Genomic DNA, 20,550 nt, shown 5'->3' on the forward strand with positions numbered 1-20,550 from the left:
AAACTCACACGTGTTTGGAAAACAGAGATGTCGATTTTAATGGAATTACCAGTCAAAGAATAAATTATTAAGTGGGATAACTACTATTGTAACCCTTTTAAAGGTGAAAGGTTATTTTCAAAACAATCCCTGAAATCTCAGGATTTTACCAGACCTCTTGCTGACAGTAATATTTGCCAGGGTGATTTGTGATGCAGAAAAGCATCTGCTTTTCTCAGGAAAAGAGAACATGCTTTTCTCCTTCTCATCTTAATTAGATGTCTTTTACCAGCCCTTAGAAAAGCTTGCAATTTTCAAGACTAAATGCTTGAATTCCATCAGCACTGAGAGACAAAAAAAAAAAACCAAAAACCAAAACCAAACAAACAAAAAACAAACACAAACTGAGAAGATGGAAATTCAAAATATGGATAAGACAGAAAGGCAGATGGGGCATTTTAACAACTGGAGTATGGCGCCTGCGATGTTTTGCGATGGTGGTGCAGACCTGTCAACTCACAGAAGCCTGGTTGGCGCCCTGTTTTGCTATGGCGTTCGCAGCATCTCTGAGGAAGCATCGTGTCGGTGGCTCTTTTCTGACCTCAGGCTGCTCATGCAGAAAGGTCCAGGGAGTCCTTTGCGAGATGAACCAGGATCTGGTAGGCATTCAGGATCCATGTGGATGAGATGTCACAGCATCTCGAGATAAGCCTGCTCCCGTGGTTACTCCCCCTCAAAACTGCACACATCTTCATAAGGCTGAATTCGACTCTTTCCTGTTGTAGCTAAAGCATATTTCTTCTATGATGACAGCAATCTACCTCTTTCTGTCCTTTCGAGACCCGATAGGCCCCTTTTAAATCACCAGTGAAATTCTTTCCAGGGCCAGAATCTACAATTCCTCTAACTTTTCTCACAAATAAAATTTCCATCCTCCAAGTACCTACTTTGTGTATCAGGTACTGGAGTGAGTACTTTCCATAAACTTTGATTTAATCCTTCAACAGTCCTATGGAGTAGCTACCTTTATTCCTGTTTTACTGATTAGAAAACTAAGATGTAGAGAGGAAGCTGTTTTTCCCAAGGTCAGGTTACTCAGTGTCAGAGGCTGAAACTGGCCCTCCTGGTCTATTGACCATGATCTTCGCTGCCTTGCTGGGCCTCCAGAGGTTCCCCGGGAGGAAGATAGACCAGAGAGAGTCCCACAGCAGCCATTTCTCTGCGGCACTCGAGGGCATAGGCTCTGAAACCCACGCCTCACACGTGGCCGCTAAGATGGTTAGGCTGAGGAACTGGCTCATCTGCCTGGCACAGACCTTCTCCTCTAGGAAAAAGCCCCACTGCTGGGGAGCACCTGCCCTCTGGCTGCCTTGAACTCTCCTAGTCACCGGGATGTGAGTCCCCGCTAAGGGCTGTGGCTTTTCTCCACGTGAAATGAAAACACGTTGGAGGGTTTTGAGTGTGGTGATGGACTTTAACCAGATCATTCTGGAAGCTGGCTTGAGAATAGGCTGCAGGGGCCGAGATAGAAGCGGTGAGACCTGTTAAGATGCTATTGCGTTAACCCAGACGAGGGACGCCAGTGATTTGAACAAGGGTGGGGGCTGTAGAAGGAGATGAAAAGTGGCTGGATTTTGCATAGGCTTTGAAGGTATGGCCGGCGGAGATTTGCTAACAAACAGAATGTGTCGGGGAGGTGAAAAGAAAGAAAACCGTCAAGAACTGTAGCGATGTCTTTGGTCTGAGCAGCTGGAAGAACGATCTTGCCTTGAACTGAACTGGGGGAAAGTGCCAGAAGCGCTGCTGAGCGGGGAATCGGAGCTCGGTTCGGGGCCTGCTGAGATGCAGCTGGACACGTGGGTACGAAGCTCGAGGGAAAGGTTCTTGCTGAAGATAAAAATTTGAGAATCCTCATCATCTACATAAGATTGAAAGCCACAAGACCAAACGGGATTTCCGCAGGATCGATTACAGAGACAAGAGAGAAAAAGTCCTAAGATGGAGGCTGACATTAGAGGTCGTGGAAAAGGACAGAAGGAAAAGTGGCTAAAATGTGGGAGGACAGCCGGGAGAATATGGCGTCCTGGACACCGAGAGAGGAGAGAGATTCAAGAAGAGAACCTGAGCCGTGAAAAACGGGTCGAGCAAGGGCAGGGCTGATAGACGACGCAGAATTTCACTGGTGACCTTGAGGACTGTCCTGTGCAACAGTGGGGGAGAAAGCCCGGCTGCCGTGGATTCAAGAGACAAGAGGAGAGGACATGGGGTTGGCAGAAGGACAGTGGACTCGATTCTTTTCGAGGAGTTTCGTGGTAAAGGAAGGAAGAGAAGCGGGTGGGAGCTGGAGGGGGGAGTGAGGCGCAGACGCGTTTTCAGGTGGGAGGGACGCGGTGTGTTCACATGCTGATGGGGATGACTCAGCGGAGAGGGAACGCGGCGGTGCTGGGGTCCCGTCCTCAGGGGGTGAGAGGAGGAGCCCATCCCAGGCGGCCGCCTCACCCCCGGTGATGGGGAGGGGACACCGCGCAGGGCCGCAGAGGCGGGGGTGGCCGGAAGGGGCGGTAGGGGTGTGTGGGAGTCTTTTCTTGACGACTTGGATTTTCTTGATGAAGCAAGGTTGCCGAGAGGGAGGATGCGGGGAGGTGTTGAAGATACAGAGAGAGGAGAGAAGGTATGAAATCATCATCTGGGTGAGTGGGAGAGAGAATAGACTAGATACATATAACATGTTTGTGGGGCTTCACTCAGGCCCCACTTGACTTAACTATCATGACTTTAAAGGTTGGCTGGGGTATGACTGCATGGTTTTCTCCAGCCATTGGGCCAGGATACAGGGCCAGAGAACAGGTGGACAGTGAGATTCGGTCAGGGTTATGGCTTCATCAGAAGGCCTCCCATTGAGAGAGAGGTCAAGGGAGTGGAGGGCACAAACGAGTCAGTGATCGTCATGACTCGTTACGGAAGTGGGTGGATAAGGATGGAGGGGAGGACACGAAGAAGCCGGGGGACAGTGAGAAGGCGCAAGGTCTCTGGATTGCAGGACCGTAGGCTTCAGGGGGGGTCATAGGATCATTGGAATTGGGGTACACAGGGAGTCAGCTGGACAGATAGAGCAGGTGGTCTGAGAGTGAGCTCCGGGGCGCGGTAGGTATGGGTCGTGACAAGGTTAAGGCATGACCCCGGACGTGGTGGCTGACACAGGAAGGAGGTCCAGGGCCAGGGAGGCCACGGGTGCTTAGGCCAGGCGGACCAGGGGCCCTGCAGGCCAGTCAGAAACCTATGTGCTCGCAGGGCCTCTACATACACTGTGCTCTCCCTGTAAGGAGCCGACAGCTTTGCTTGGGGAAGGGGCCCCAAAGGCCGTCGAGGAGGAGAGAGGAGCAGAACACGGAATGAAACTGGAGGGAAACTGGTTCCGGGGCTCATGCTGCCCACGCCACTCACAGCCAAAAGCCCGACACAGGAGTTGGGCTGAATAGAGTAAGTGTTCATCAGAGGCGCAACTCCCAGAGACACGGGCAGACTGTTGCTCCGTAAACCTGGCTCCCCGAATGTCTTGGGAGCACCGACTACATAGGGAAACCAATAGTCAGGCAGACCAAAGCAGTGGGTGTGGCCAAGGCCATCTATTCCGTCCTTTCAGCCGGGGCTCGTTTCCCAGGCCACTTGAAGGGGGGGCAAGAGGAACTGGGCATCCAGTCCTGGAATCAGCCACTGTGTCATCCTGTGACCTTGCTCCTTAGCAAAACTAGCTCATCGGGGGAGTAACTGCTTTCCCGAGCGAGTGAGAATACGGTGCGCTGCTTAGTTACAGCAGCAGATAGCGTTTTCGAGAACAGCGGAGCAGGTAGATAACGTCCACGGGAATGGCCGAAGGGGCATACAGTGCCCATGGGAACAGCAGAAAACGTCCTTGGGAGCAGGTGTCGCTCAGAGAGTCCTTTGTTCATCGTCGTCCTTGGAGCTGCTGACCAAGCAGCCCTTTATGTCCACGCTTGAGTTAACCCTACGTTCTACCCCGACATAGCTCCTTTATATCACATTCTTCGTGTCGGTTCTTCTAGACAGGGGGTCCTCGTACAGGTCCTTCTTCAAGAAGAGTCTCTGCTCTTGCACCGAGCACCGTATTTGTGATTTTTGACTGCATAACTTTGTCTCCCACTCTACACCCACAGGCAGGAGATGAACGACCCCAGTACTGAGTGGCCGAACAGCTCCAAGAGATGCTTGGTCTGCGTGTGCAACCCTGAATAGAATAAGCAGAGCTCCATTGGAAGCTGGACCCACTGGAGGACACTCCGCCTGGACACTGACTTTCATTTTATTGGTCCTCACGGGAGCTGGTTTCACACAAGTAACTTGCAGCTGGGGAGCCAACGGGAAATACCCTGCTCTGGGGAGGGCAGGTGGGGTGGGGCAGGCACGTGCATATGCACATGTGTGTCTGGAGGGTGACAGGATGGATAGGTAGAATCCCACCCCAGTACACTTCTTGTGTCCACTGGAATCCTCACTTCGCACGGGTGCCCTCCGTGGCTGTCACTCCTGGGGCAGCTCCTCACTCCGCCTGAGAGCACCTGCATTGTCGCCTGTGCCATGCAGCCATCTCTAAATGCCCATGCTCTTCGCCGGGAGAGAAACTCTCCGTGCGCTCACCGTATCTGTCAGCGGGTCCCCCGCGCCCCCGTCCATCGCTCCACCTTCCCGCCGTGACAGTCAAGCAGGCTGGAGTCCAGGAAGCTGACAAGAGGTTTGGTTCACCTGACATGGTATAAAGAGGTGGGGAAGTCACTCGGCCTCTCTCGTGCCTAAGTTTCCTGATCTGTAGAAATGGGTAATAATTTATATTTTCTTACAAAGCTGCTAAGATGCTCCAATGAGATAATTATGAAAGTGCTTTGTAAACTGTAAAAATTACCAGTTAATGTTTCGTTATTTTTGTAGAAATAACGGCAAATGAGGGCAAGAAATGAGAGAGGGAGGGAGAGTGAGTGAGCGAGAATTACACCCTGCATGAAGAAAGCCTGAAGTGCTGTAAATCTTAGAGGAGCCGCCATCTTAGACCAGATTCCTGCAAAAGAATAAACCGGGAAGAAATAAGCAAAAGGAGTTAAAGTTCATTTCTGAAGAACCATGTGTTTCTTTTAACCTCTGTGGGAGGGAAGGTTATTATTTTCGTGTGGGAACAGGAATATAATTCAGTTTTTTCCCAATCAGAGCCTTTTGATGTGTTACCATGAGTCACAGGCTATGACTCATATATTAAAATTCTCCCTAGTATATTACTAATAGTTTATATTCCTTCTAAAGGAGATAAGATGAAGCAAAGGGATTACATAATAATAATTATTTTTTTTTAGCCTATATCTTGGATTTATCTGCTCTGATAATTTCAGGAAGACAAACTTTCCCCCCTGCAAAGAAAAAAAAAAAAATCTCATTATTTTCTTCAGTAATCACATTTTGAGAATGCTTCTAAAAATCAACTCAGTACTGTTATTGTCGCACTTTGTGAACCACTATGCAAGAAATTAATTTTCCTAAGTTTAGGAAGAAGGTTAAATTGATATGGTTCCTCCAAGATTTCTTCACTGTCAGTAATTATTCTAAATTTATTATGTATTTTCGAATTGTATTTGTCATTTTGAATTGTTTATCAAGATTTAAGAATCCACCAGTTCATCGAAATTTAATTAAATACACTACTTTCCTACCACCTATGGTGTCATCAAAAGGATCAATCAAATCTAATAAGAATTCTAAGCCAGCCATACTAAAGCTATTTTAAAATAAATTGAATTTATCTCACTTTCATTAAGGACTTAAGCATACCTAATCACAAATACTCCCATGTGGTAGAGTCAAGACCTGTTGATGACTCGAACCTTGTTAGATCCTATTTAAATGTGTCCAGAAGAATGAAGTTCATGACCTACATTAACTCGGCTGCCTTGACCTCTTTAGGCCAGGCGTAGGCTGACAACGTGGGACATTGAAATACTGATGATGATGAATATATACTGTTTTCTTGAGTAACCACAATGACTTAGGCACTTTGCATACATGCATTTTAATCCATCCCGCAACACTACAGATTTGAGGAACCGGCCTCAGAGAGGTTAAATATGTGCCAAAGGTCACAAAAAATAAATAAAATTAAACAAAATTTAAAAAATAATAAATACGTGCCAAAGGTCACTCAGCTAGTGATTGGCTGAGCTGGAGTCTCAGACTGGGTCAAACTCTTTCCAGAACTGACATGACACTTAAATAATTATTCTACAAATGAAAGGATAAACTTAATTCGAAGAATTTTAACAAGGGACTTGATTCAGTCCAAAATTTTAATTTCGGGGCCAAATCATTTGGATTGGTTTTCTGTCTCAATTGACCCAACCAGTCAATTCCTATTTTACCGGGTGTCATAGATTCAAGCCTCAAAGAATATGCACTTGGAAGAATTCAGAAGAAAAAAAATATTTTTGGACGGTATAGCTTCAAAAAACTATCCAGATTTCCCTTTGTGCCCTGGCTCTTCCCCAGAGCCAGATAGGAATCAAGTTTTCAATTAATTTCTTTCTGCTCAGAAATTTCAAAGCAACATGTGTCCAGGAGGAGACTCAGGGAGAATAGGACAACAAAAATGGAAGAAAATGTGACTGCAAGTCACCCGGACTTGGTCAGCTTTGTCTAGAGTTTCCACCTGGGGCCTCTGCTGTGTTTGGACTGGAGTCTTATGCTTTTGCGGTGGCATCGGTGTCCCATGCCAGGCTGTGCCGCTGTCCTTCCTTTGAGAGACTCCATGTGAGGGAAGAGAGGCGCCTCTCAACCCAGCTGGACTGTAATTCAGAGGAATCAAAACAGGAGCTGTAGGAGTCTATCTTCAATGTAGGAATTTAGAGAGGCTGAAGGATACTCGTCGAGAGAATACAAGTTTCTTGGAAGGAATTTATAGCAGTATTATCTTCTAGGACATTTTAATGGATGTTTCCAGTAGACCGAGCGCCCACTCCCACCTGTTCTTTAAGCTGAATTTGAGCATAACATACATTCGGAAAAGGATGTAAGTCCCAAGGGGATAGCTCAATAAATTTTCACAGTGCGATATATCTGTGTGACCAACATCAAATCAGGAAGTCGGACATCACGGCTAACCAGGAGGTCCTCCACGGCACCCACTCTCCTGGCTTTCGTTATTACAGAATAGATCCATTTTGCCCAGTTTCTGTCCTTCATATGCTATTAGGATACATTGTCGTGCCCTGGATGGTTAATTTTATGTGTCATCTTGACTGGGCCACAGGTGCCCAGACATTTAGTCAAACCTTATTCTGGCGTCCGTGCGGGTGAATCAGTGGACTGAGTAAAGCACATGGCCCTCCTCAGTGTGGCGGCTCATCACTCCGGTGAAGGCCTGACTAGAACGAAAGGGCTGAGGAAGAGGGAGCCCTTTCTGCCTGACTGCCTTTGAATTCAGACTCGAGTTTTTCCATCTTCTGGATTTGAACTGAAACATCGGTCCCTCCTGGGTCTCCAGCCTGCTGACTACAAATCTTGGGACTTGTCATCCTCCATAATTGCATGAGCCAATTCCATATCTATTTAAATTTTTCATGGAATTAAAAAAAAAAAAACATTATCGAATTCAATTTATTGAAATAACAGAGGCATTTCGTTATGCAGGTGGTTCCAGAGCTGATCCATCCAAGGCTCTAAATCAACGTCTCTGCGAAGTTCTGGCTTTTTCCTTACGGCTGTCAAGGTGGCCGTCACGATCCACACATCATACCCGCACAGCACGACATCGAAGGAGAGAGGCAGCGACAACCGGGGTAATGAGAGATGTGTGATATGTCTATATATCTAGACCTACATTTATTTCTATATATCTATTTCTATCTCCTCTATTGGTTGTTTCTCTAGAAAACTCTGACTAACATATACTCTGCTTGCTTTTGCAATATTTTTTCTTAATGTAATGAACAAAGCCTGTGTTAATTAAACTTGAGCTGAGTCTGTGGAGCACTTAGCTAGCATCTTATAAATGTCTTATCAACGAAATGTTTATTTTTTTCTATTGTAATTTTTCTTGGATTATAGTATTGGTGAAATGGGAACCCCTAGAGAACTGTGCATTCGTTTTCAGTGTAGCTGAGATGGCAGATTCACGTCGCCCCAAATGAGGACGATTATAAACGATGGAACCAGTTAAGTGCAAAATTCCACCTACACCCTGAATACACAGGGCTGAACCCTGGAGCGGCCACCTGAATCCAAGCCCATGGTCAGGTGCGCTCACTGGTCGGAGGGCACATCTAACCTTGAAGCGAACTAGGAACCACACCAACTCACAGGAACAAATTAGAAGTGAGTTTTATCAAATAAAAACTCTGGCTGTCATCCTGCATATGGAGCCCACAGGCCTTCCTGTTGACACTTCCTCAAACAGCCAGTAGAGGGCGGAGGAGGAGGCCGGGAAATGCGTGGGGGTGCGGGGGCGGGACGTAACAAGCACCCCAGTGACAACTGTCCGCACTGCTCAGTCCGTCAATCATTTATTGGAATATAATCCAAATGTATGTAAGACATCTATGTAATGTCTCAAAACTTCGCCTTCCCCTCAATATAAAACTTGTCCCCTTCGCTGGTTTCCATCATAAATCCATCCGTACAAGCTTTCACAGAATTTTATGAATTTTATGAGTTTCACAGAATTTTACTTACGATTTTAAAGTAGCAGTGGCTCACTGTAACAATGGACAGTGTCCCCATCTCGCTCCCTGTCCCTTGCTCGCTTTTCCTCTTTTTCAGAAGCCGCATCATTTACTCTCCTGATCTGATAAGTAGTAATTTAACAACACCTTTCGTGACTTGATGGCCTGGGAGGCCCCGCTCTTAGCTTTAAGAAGCTTCTCAAAGTATTTCGTCCAACCACATAGAGATCTAACAAAATAAAAATGTACCCATGTCATTACTTCTTGGCCAGGGACATGAATTCTCTACGTGCTCGGCGTTAGTCTAGGCCCAGAGAGAAATATAGAGAAATATAAGATATGATTCCCTACCCTCAAGGCATCTAAGTTGGAGAGACAATTCGCGTGACAGAGTCGGGAAATACTGCAGCGCCACGCTGGGTGTCGAGGTCGAGGTCGGTGCAGTGGGGGCTGAGAGGCCGGCCAGGTCCGGGGGCAGAGGATCTGGGGGCGCGGTCTGCAGGGCGGGGGAACCCGCTTTGGCGGAGTGGTGGAGAGCGGTTCAGAGAATGGACACAGCAGCAAGGAAGCAACAAAGGAGGGCAGCAAGAGGAGTGTGTGTGCGAGTGTGTGCGAGTGTGTCTGTGTGTGAGTGTGAGAGAGGGCGTGAGTGTGAGTGTGTGTGTGTCAATGTGCGTGAGTGAGTGTGAGTGTGTGTACCAGGAGGAGACAGGGGACTAGCTGAGTGCTGATGGGAGGGTGGGGTGAACCGGCCTGAAAGCCAGAACGAAGGGTGGCCCTCGGGCTGACAGTGGAGAGGGCAGAGGATCTGGGGGGCGCGGTCTGCAGGGCTGGGGAACCCGCTGCCGCCACGCATTAATGTTTGCGTTGGGAGGGTCGGGGGGAGGGGAGAGGAAAAGGCAAATCCCAACATTTCCTTTAGAGAAGTGCAGTCAACAAACCGCAGTGGAGTTAGCAGTCCCTGAGACCGTCAGCGATAGAGTTCACACTTTTCTCTGGCGTTATGGCTGTCTCGGATAGCAGGCATTGCTGTTCGCACTCATCACGTTCGCCAGCTTCGATAGTTATATGAGACCTGCTGCTCGGTCTTGCTTTGAAGTACGCTGATAACGAAGCGAATAGATCGTCTCTCGCACATTTTAAAAATATTTGATTCGATGTCTGTCCTTTGTGATCTTATACTTTTTCACTTTTAACGCATGTAGAAACATTATTCTCAGAAGAGGTCCATAGGCTTCCCCAGAATGCACGACAGGCCCGTGGCACAAAAACAGTTAAGAAATCTCTCTGAGTTCTTGTCACTTTGGGTCCAAGCTGCGCTCCTTTGCGTGGAGTTGCTGCAGTTCACCTACGTATGACTCACACATCAAAGGACTGTCACAACATGGGACTTGAAGGAACGCGGTTGCCTGGAGACGAAGGTCTGATTAGATTGTTACTCTTTTTGTGGCATCGGATGTCTACAGAAGGCTGATACCTCTTTACTCCCAGGTACCTCAAAAGACTTCCCCGGAACATCCAGCCCCCACCCGAGGTCAGGGGGTGCTCTGCTCTGCCCTGCACGTCCCGACTTTCCTCTTTCCTTTCACGATCTGCTGCTGGCGGGGTGGGGAAGGGGGTGCTCGGCATATTTTGAAATAGTCATCATAATCCTCCTCGTCCTCAAATCGTGATTACACACTTTCTACCTAAAGGACCACGTGCTGGGTGCTAATGTATAAGAATGAACCTCGGCTTCTCCGTGAATTCAATAATACTATCTCACATTTTATTGCACCTAATAGAGTACTTTCGTACTTCATTTTCCTACTTTTTAAGATGATATTATAATAATCATTTCACAAATGAAAAAACTGAAGCTCGGAAAAGTAAGGAGACTTGCCCCTAGCAAGTGGCAGGGCCGGAGCTGAAAAACAAACCCTTTGTGCCTCCCTGCTGCTTCTGCAGGTTGGGCTCTTGTGCTGTGCCTTGGTGTGGGGACCACTCCTGTGACCTACTGCTGGGGGTCACTTTTTCTGATGCGTCTTGTGACCGGTGGCTGAGGGACAGATGTGGGTGATGGCCTCATCAGGGCCCCGGCTCTCTAGGAGAGAGGCCCAGGGGTTAGAAATGACGGTGACAATCAACCGTCTGGCCGCTTAGAGTAGCTCAGAGGGTGTGTTCTCCCCTGGGCTCCCCCTTCATAACTTCCAAGGACATAAATCCTCGGTAGGGAGCGTAGAGCCATTATTCTAGACCAGCGCCCACTGGGGAACAGCCCTGGGAGCTGCATTATGTTGGGAGAGCCACACGTGCAGGCCCCACCCCAGCCGGGGCAAATGTTCCACACGTGCCCCAAAACTTTGGCTCCTCAGTTAGCCTCCTCATTGCAGCTTTCATTTCCCTGGGTCTCGATGCCTAAACGGTTGATTTCTGTGGGTGGATGACCTCCATCAATTCTGTGTCGATCTGCCAAAGTGGCAGGTGATATATTCAGCCTGGGTCATGTTGAGGTTACGGAGACTCCAGGTGACTCGCCAGCTTGTTAGATGGCTGTCACATCACGTGGAGATACTGATGTGGCTGGTGCATTCCTTATAGAAATCAAAGCCGCCAACTCGATACTTGGTTGTGAATGCTCTTCTGGCTGCAGTTTTTAAGCTTGGATGTCAGGGAAAACCAGTTTTTTCCGACTTCTCAATAACTTCATGCCCGAAAAAGACCAAGTGTCAACGATTTCATTGACAGATCTTGTGGACTGTTTCATTACAAAGTGTTAAGGATTCTATCACGAAGAAGTAAAAATTTAAAAATACATTTGCATTACTTTCCAAAAATAAAAAAGTGCAACCTCAGAAATTGTAGTGTTTCTTCCTCAAAGACACCAACCAGGTGAGCGGTTGCCCGTAATAGATTCTGTCACAGAGATTTTCTCTGTTCTTACAGATGCTTTTGTAGAATTGAAAAGCTAAAAAGAGAACTGACAATAACGTTCATCACCTAAAATATACATAATTTGGAAGGTCTGCTAGGTACAGGGTTTTCTGTCAATTTTCTGCTGAATGATAGCTGTTTTGATAATCCCCCTAGATTTTCAGGTTGTAAGGCTGCTTAGCTCTGAGCACTGTCAGAAATTTTAAATTCACAAATCGGAGCTGTGTGTGTGTGTAGCATTCCAAGGAGGTAGCACTTCTCATTCACAAGGTCTAAGCTGACTTTGGATTTGAGAAATTCTAGCTTGATTTTCTAGCAAGTTATTATATGACCTTGAGAAATTGCTTTCCATGTTCCGAAAAATCTTAGCCTGTCCTGTCTAAGGATAGAATGAATGTTTCTTGTTTGAAAGGGTTTTTGAGTACATTGAAGGGATAGATACCTCCACGTCTAAGTCTATTAAGTAAAGCTTTTTCTGTGCTGGCGCCCTCACTCCCGAATGGACGTGGCTTTCTAGGTCCTGCTCCCACACATACCTACCCAGAATCTCTGGCTGAATTACGGTTCCTGGGTGGGACATTTTCTCTGATGCAGTTTGGGTTCTAGCCTCTGTGGCCTCGGAGGAGCGAGGTCGTTTAACAGGAGGGTTGGCGGTTGGGGGCTGGAGCGATTTTTAGAGAAGGGAGAGGGGGTGGGGCCAGCACCTGGCTGCATCTCCCCCAGTCTTCCCCTGCGTGGGTGGGCCTTCCTGTCTGAAGGAGACAGGGGACAACGATGCTCCTCCCCAGGCTGGGAGAACACAGTTTCCATGTGCCAAAGAAAGCCATTAGGAGACGAGCTCTGCTGTTATCCTGTCTTCTCTCCACACTCTGCAGGGTGGGAAAGTCTCAAAAATATATTTGGCCCTAACATTTTAGTGGCCATTGCCTACACCAGTGGTCCTCAACCTTTTTGGCCCCCAGGACCGGTGCTCCTATGAGAATCTGATGCCTGAGGATGTGAGGTGGAGCTGAGGCGGTGATGCTCGCGCTGGGGATTGGCTGCAAACACAGATGCAGCTTGACTGGCCGGCAGCCGCTCACCTCCTGCTGTGTGGCCTGGTTCCTAACAGGCCTCGGACCCGTATAGGTCTGCGGCCCAGGGTTTGGGGACCCCGGTCTAAACCACAGAGACTTCATTCAGCTCTTATTTCTTTTCAGGAACAATATTAACTACCCACCCAAATCTTTTCCTTTGAGGCAGTGTTGGTTAGTGGGTGTTAAGTGAGAAATTTGTTTTGGGTTTCCTTAAGTAAAGCAATTGCCAGAATAAACACAGCACTTGGCTGACTCTCTTCCAACAAGGCAGAGAGAGACTGGCGTGAAGCTGCTCACCCAGCCATCTCGGGCTCAGCCCATTTATCTGAGTCTCACGGCTCAGTGTCAGAGGTTTCTGACAGAATCATGCAGCAAAGTGCCACAGTCCTCCACTTGACATTGAAAGCGAAGGCTTTGGCGCCAAGGGCCAAGGGGGAAGGCACATGACGAGCTGTGCGGCCTGTAATTATTGCCCTGTTTGTGGCTCCGTAATCGTCACTGTCTCTGAGAGCCTCGCAGCTGTCCTAGGAAAGGAGCGAATTTGATTTTCCCCATCTAAATTTTCAGGATTTTTTTCCCCAGATGTGGAAACTGAGACATCAAAAGAGAGTAACTTGACTTTATGGTAATTATTTTGATTTTTTGATTTAGAAACTCCAGGCTAAGTGAGAAGGTCATTCTCTAGGTCACTGGAAATGCTTACAAATAGGTGGCTTGGTCACTATGGCTCGTGGCTCTTCTGTGGTGAAATGTGGGGGCACACTCCCCACCTCCGCCCCTCTGTCATCTTACCTCATAGGATTTCCTCTGTGCTGCAGGAGATGCCAAATTAGGTGGAAATCTAGGTCAATTACCTGAGCAAATCTCACTTGCTCTTGAAATGGCTCAGATAGTTGAGGTAGGTGATTTCAAACTTCTGTTCAAATTACCTGAAAAAGCGTCTCTATTTTCCCCATCACACTGCATCACACTGCATTTGGGGACCATGGTGACAAAACCTTTTATGCTAGCCTCTTAAAATTTTTCTTCCCTTGGAAATTCCCAAATACGCATAACCATATGGAATATAACAATCCTGTGTGTCTATCACCTGGCTTTAACGATCGCCAGCATTTTGCCAGACTTGTTAATCTATCTCTGCCCCCTCTTTCTTTCCGTGGAAATTTTAAAGTAAATTTTAGACGTTACACTTCAATTCCTTAGTACGAACCTCGAAAATTTCTTACGGGAAAACTATAATGACACGATCACACCTAACAAAATTAACAAGAATTCCTTAGTGTTATCTAATAATGAGTCCAAATTCAAATTTTCTCTTTTACAGTTGATTTGCTTAAATTGATACCCTTACAAGGTCCACTCATTGTATTTGGTTGTTTCCGCCTCAGTTTTGAGTGGAGAATTCAAGGCAGAGTGTGGGGGAGTGTGGCTGTCCGTGTCCCCAGAGCCTGTCCCTCTGAATTTTACTTTTCCCTTGCAAATCCTCTCTGGATTCCCTCTGCCATTACCTTACGTGGGTATGAACTGTGCACAGCTCCCATTTAAAACTGTCCAGTGACCCCTCCCCCGCAAAAAAAAACAAAAACAAAACCAAAACAAAAACCTATAGCTTCCTTATCACAAATAAAGTATCTTGGCGTCATCTAAGAAAACATTACAAAGACAGCAAAAGGAACATTGAAATTAATAAGCCACAGAAAGAACTCAAAGGCTATTCAAAACTGGGTTTACAAACTGTAGGTCACTGACCCTCCAATAGCTGACGTGATTAACAAGCAAACAGAGCCGCTTCCTTTGCACGGCCTGATTCAAGGTGACTGTCCTCTCCTCGGAAACCCTGTGCAGCTTCGTCGTCAACCCTTCCCTTCCAGCTCCCTTTCTCCATGGGGCCGGAGCCTTCCTATTTCCCAACACAAGACGATGACGTCTAATTGTGTGTCTCGTCCTTCCCCAAGAACAATATAAAAGCTTATTCTCTAATCAAAGCCCATCTCTTTGCCTTGTTCAAACCTCGCAGGCCCCTCTACCCCTCCCTGGCGGTTGGTTCCTGGCTTTTCATCCGGGAGGGCAAGTCGAATTCCCAGTCGATTCGCAAGGCGGGGACCATATCCACGCGCCTTTCCTGGCTTCGTCCGCCATCTCCGTGGCGCAGAGTCGTACCTGTGAGATGGGGCGCCGCGCCTATCGACCTCATAGGCTCCTCGTGAGACTTAAATGAGATCATGCGAAACTGGAGACTCGACGAATGAAAGTGGGGACGGCGACGATACCGATGGTGTCGACTTAAGAGTTTTCCTCCTCCTTCCCACGGTCTTACCCTCCACCTCTGGTCTCCCAGGAAAGTCGCCCTGCAAAGGTCTACGCTGTAGCAACAGAAACGAACCGCAGTCCCCGTATCCACGGCTTCGCTTTCTGAAGTTTCGGTTACCCATGGTCCACCGCTGTCCAAAAATACTAAATGGAAAATTCCAGAAATAAACGATTCATAAGTGTTAGGTTGCGTGTTGTTCCGAGTACCTCACCTTATCTTGTCACACAGGGGTGTGTCATCTCGCATTACCACAAGAAGGTGAGTGCAGTACAATAAGATTTTGAGAGAGACACACACAGTCATAACTTTTATCATAGTATATTGTAGTAATTGTGATATTTTTTTATTGTTGTTAATCTTTTATTGTGTCTACCTTATAAATTAAACTTTATCATAGGTATGTAAGGATAGGAAAAAATATATTTAGGGTTTGGTCTTATCCACAATTTCAGACATCCGCTGGGGGTCTTGGAGCATAACCCCACAAATAAGGGGGGATGACTGGGACTCCTGTACTTAATGTAAGAGGTGAAAAGAATTCTTCTTAGGTGGAACTATCTACCTGTAGGAAATTATCGCACCGATTGAGGTAGGTAAGATCCTGAAGTCAGCTGTCAACAAGTGGCAAAATAGCAATGGAAAAGGGAAGGTCCTTTGCTGTGGACAAGGGGTAAAAATGTTTTGAGTTTTTCCTTCTTCAGAGGAGGAGGAGGAAAGGGAATTAGAGAAGAGGGAAGAGAATAGCAGGGTTGAAAGAGGTAGGAAAAGGGAGAGAGGCTGGGCTTTGGTCAGGGAAGGCCACCGAGGCTCCGCAGAGGGGAACACGTTGAGAATGGTGACACACACTGTTCTTTGGCAAGTCATTTGTACTTTTACTTTTGTATTTTGTGAGCTTTCTATCCATCCAGTTTTCTCTCCAAAATTTCCTTGAAGGTCTACAAGTTTCAGAACGTTTCTTGCTTCCCGTGGGAGAGGGTTTCGTGAAAGTCAGACGGAGGAGTACGTATGGAAAGAGGAGTTAGGAGACAAAGAGTATGCTGAAATCTTGGGGAGAATGCTTTGGGTTTCCACAGGCCATGGTTTGGGGAGGCTTTCAAGGGGACAGCAAGGTTTCACTAACATCTCAGTAGCCTTGACATACTGATGATAAGATCTACCCACACACAGTAAAGGAGAGAAAAATCTGCTTTCCTCAGAGCCACTTAGAATAGCACACAAACATTCAGGGTGTAATTATCCGATGTCCTTGAATCCAGAATTTACTTTCCTAATAAGGGAACCAGGCCTTTCCTAGGATGCATTTATTTCATCAAAATTTTATCTCAAAATATCTGGAGAAAACATTTTGTCCTTATAATAAAGAGTAATTTTGGAACAGTCACCTCGTGAAGTGTATACTAGAGCGAGGGCAATCTCCATCAACAGAAGCAGAGTCTGTTCGATTTTGTTCAAACTCCATACCCCACTTCTGGCCCAGTTATCTGGGTAATGGCAGGTGCCACCCTGGGTGACCTCAATCTCCCACTTCATGTCTCTGCTTACAAATGTGTCCCTTTCACATTTAGGGATGATGTCACTGACTCGGCCTTGTTGGAAGTACTGGCTTAATCTTCTCGGCCGAGGACTTGGCTGGCTCTGCTCCACCTGAGCCTGGCCGCGTGGTCAGCAGGTGTCTGGGAGTGGGGAGGGTTAGCCTGTAGAGGCGAGAAGACCGTCTCATAGGCTGGGGCCCCTTGGCACTGTGCTCTCTCCTGCAGAGCTAACTGACCTTTCACTGTCCACTCCACAAAAAACCAAAGCCATCTGTTTCCTTCTATCCCATATTTCTGCATCCCAAATTTTCCTGGGAAAGTTTCCAGGAGTTTGAGCTCCCAGAGCCTGTCATTAGCTCTAGGTCTTCAGAAACAAACGCACTGCTGGGACTCACGTTAGGAGAGGCCGGTGTCTGCTGCGGAGTGTTTGGGGAAGGACATATAAGGAGGCGGAGATGGAGAGGACCCCACAGCAGCAGAGCTAGCGAGCATCGAGCACACGCTTTGTGTCAGGCTCTGCGCTAAGGTCCTCCGTGCCTCGTCTTGTTTGCTCCTCACGACGACACTGTGGGAACAGTACCCTTGTGCCCTGATAAGAGGGTCCATAACTTAAGGCCATATTGCTAATTCTGAATCAGGTCTGTATGACTCCCAAAGCTAATGCTTGCAATTATGCTATTCTTTCTCTTTTCCTGGATTTCCTGAGGGTACCAAGGCTATGTCACTGCTTTAAAATCTTGGTGGGCAGAAAGGAGGTTCCAGCACCCCATTATTTTATGATGTGAGCTCTTGTTAACTTTGAGACCCCAGATCTCTGGTGCTATTTTGAGTACTTTGTGCTGGGACACAGTGGACCTGAGCAGTCCGCTTCTGCTGGGGTTGGGGGATATGGAGAGCACTCCAGCCTCTGGCCAGGAGATCTAAGGGACCTGGAAGAAAACTCCCCAAAGTTCCTCTATGGTGAGTGCCCTGGACTCTCCCCATGTCCCTGGTAAGGTAGCAAATAAAAATACAGACGCCTAGTTCAATTTGAGTTTCTGGTAAACAAATACGCTTTTAGTATACTTATGCAATATTTAGGATATACTTATACTCCAAAATTATTTGTCGTTTACCTGAAATTCAAATTTAAGTGGATTTCCTGTATTGTATCTGCCAGCCTGACACCCAGTGTGCGCTAAGACTCAGCAGCTGTGGATGTTGACAGGTGTCAGAAAACTCCAATCTCTAAGCCAGGCCTGAGGTCTGCCTGAGGTCCGCCCCACTTCCCGGTGCCCTGGAAACACTGGGTGGCCTGAGCGCAGACCTGGCCTTAGCTGCACAGAGAGCGTGCACACAGCGAACCTTTGCATGGAGAAGCCGGAGCGCTGGGGCACCGAGGGAGGGCCTGCTGGTGTCTTGAGAATGGAGCGACCTCGGAATAAGAGAGGGGTTTGAGGCAGAGGAAAGTGGGAGGCGAAGCCAGGCAGCCAGTGTATTCGTTTGCTAGGAGTGCCATAATAAAATCCCGCGGACCCGGGCGCTTAAACGGCGGAAATTTATTTTCTCACAGTCTGGAGGCTGAAAGTCCAAGATCGAGGCTTCAGCAGGTTTGATTTCTTCTGAGGCCTCTCTCCTTGGCTTGTAGATACTGGCTTTCTCCTCGTCTTCACGTTCTTCCTTCTGCGTCTGTGTCCTAATCTCTTATAAGGACGCCAGTCATATTGAATTAGGGCCCACCTTCGTGACTTTGTTTTAATTTAATTACCTTTTTGGACCCTATCTTCAAGTATAGTCAAATTCTGAGGTTCTAGGGGATAGGTCTTCAAATTATGAATCTTTGGGGGAGGGGGGAGAGGAGGGTACAAGTCAGCTCATAACAGCTCGCAAAAGATTCAGGAAGCATGTGAATTGGTTTGTCCAGAGGAATGGCTCTGTCATGGTGCCTTGGGGACCTGGTACATATCCACATAGGCTACATGGGCCAGGCTTGAAATGTAGCTGAGTCTAAATCTTGGCAGAACACCCCGTCATCCTCCTGGAACATGAAGGCCTCGGAGGCTTGCAAGACCGTTTCCACCGGCCTCTCGTCGTCCTGGGACACTGTGGTTAGATCGTTGCTCATCGCCTGTCAGGTTCTGATGATGCATGAGACTTTCCGTCTTGTCCTCGCTCACTCAGGTCGCAGCTGCAGGCTGACACATGGCTGCATTTGCTCCCCAGCAACAGGGTGTCCTACCATTTGCGTTGCAGTCATCTGGGTCCTTATGTTCCAATGTTACTCTGTGTACGGGCAGTGGGGGAGCTGGCATCTTTGGTTGCTGTAAATAATGTAAATAATGTCCCAGTTGGGGCTGGTTGTTTCTTTACCAGCCAGATCTGTCAGTCGGGATTTACCTCGTGCTTTACTCTTTGGCACGGGAGGCAGGAAGCACAGACCAAGGAGGAGGCACCCACGGAGAGCTGGGGAAGGACCTAATAAAACATGAAGCCATTCTTAAAGGGGAATGGCTCGTGGAGGTCAGCTCCGTGTGGTCACGCCAAGGTGAGGAGGCAAACGAAGGACACTGTTGGTGTGCTCGGGGGTGATGGGAACCGAAAGGTCTCCGCCCAGATGACTGGAAATTTAAAAAGTTGCTAGAAATAAGAACTGGATAGCTGGGGGTTTTTCCTTCTTGTTTTGTTGCATCCAGAGGCTACACGAACACTAAATGCCGGCTCCTAACTATCGACTTGGACATTTCGGAGGCTAAGTATACTAGAAGAAGGGACAACAGCAATATAGTCATTTACTATCCCGGGGTTCAAAGATTCTAGGTTTCAAATTCTGTCTCCTTAATTTACAAGCTATGATATCTCAGGTAAATGATTTTTACCTCTTTAGACTTTAATTTTTCTCAATCGGCACAGTGGGAACATTACTGGGGAACTACTTCACTTGCGTTGTGAGGATTGCATAAAAACAATTTACTCTCTGTACGCTATGTGCCCAGGATGTGCTAAATGCTTTTTATATATTATCTCATTTAATTTTCACACTAACCCCCACAGATAGGATTATTATCTCAGTTTTATAGACGAATAAACGGAGGCACTGAAGGTTAAGTAATCATTCCGAAGTTAAAGCTAGTAAATGTTGGAGCCAGAATTCAAACTCAGGCAGACTCAGTCCAGAGCCTGCTCACTTGTCAGCGGGCTACCAAAAAAAATATGCAAAGTGTTAGGTAAAATGCTTACTTAGCACATAATAAGTACGATACATGGTGGCTATTGTTATTTTTACTTGTTCTTACTTGAATTTGAGAAAATTGACAAGTGCAAAAAATATATAAAGAAGCAGGAAAAAAAGATGTTTTTTTTTGTATTTTTTTCAAAATTTCCACAAAAGTTCTATGTGTACGATGAGAAAAAAAGATTATTGAAAAAAAATTCAATCATCATCTTACAAGGAAGAGGCCTTTGGGTGAGGCCCGAGGAAGAAAATCAGGTTTTGAGATCTTTCTTGAAACTCTGGTCGCCGAAACCAGTCTGCAAAATTGAAGCCTCCAGGGCAACGGAAGCCTGGGACCGAAATTCAAGCCTCGATCCCGCGGAGGTCGTGCAGGCACCTTCTGGGTCGATGCTTAATAGCATAAAAGAGGGGTTGGACCTCAGGAACTACGCAGATTCCTTCTCACCCGCTGGAGGTCACGTCTGAAAATAACGCAGGGACAACTTGGCTGATTTATTTGCGATCTTGGGAATTACCTGAAACTCTGCATTCTGGTGTCCCCCGAGTTGCTGAGGGTGAGGGTTTGCGCTGGGAACCTGAAAGGGAGGCTGGGCTCTGCTGGGCATTGTGGGGTCACCATTCGCGTTTCCTTGGCAACCGACACCCATGGGAAGGCCGCGCGGGGCGCCTCTCCCGGAGGTGGCAGAAAGGGACCCCAGGCCTGAGAGGGAGGTGCGTCGTGTCCGGGACGCCTCGGCCGGGCTGCGGATGGCGGACGCGCGGCTCTGCGGGCCGCACGAGCTGCCGGAGAGGGCGGCGCGCCCGAGGCGGGGCG

At 47.4% G+C, this 20,550-nt stretch overlaps 1 pseudogene; it reads right to left on the minus strand.

Moving 5' to 3' along the window:
- The window catches only part of LOC105298711, a 52,364-nt pseudogene extending 33,735 nt beyond the window's left edge, over positions 1-18,629 (minus strand).
- Between the last annotated feature and the right edge of the window lie 1,921 nt (positions 18,630-20,550).

The sequence above is a fragment of the Pteropus vampyrus genome, unplaced genomic scaffold (assembly GCF_000151845.1).
Source record: "Pteropus vampyrus isolate Shadow unplaced genomic scaffold, Pvam_2.0 Scaffold159, whole genome shotgun sequence".
Lineage (NCBI taxonomy): Eukaryota > Metazoa > Chordata > Mammalia > Chiroptera > Pteropodidae > Pteropus > Pteropus vampyrus.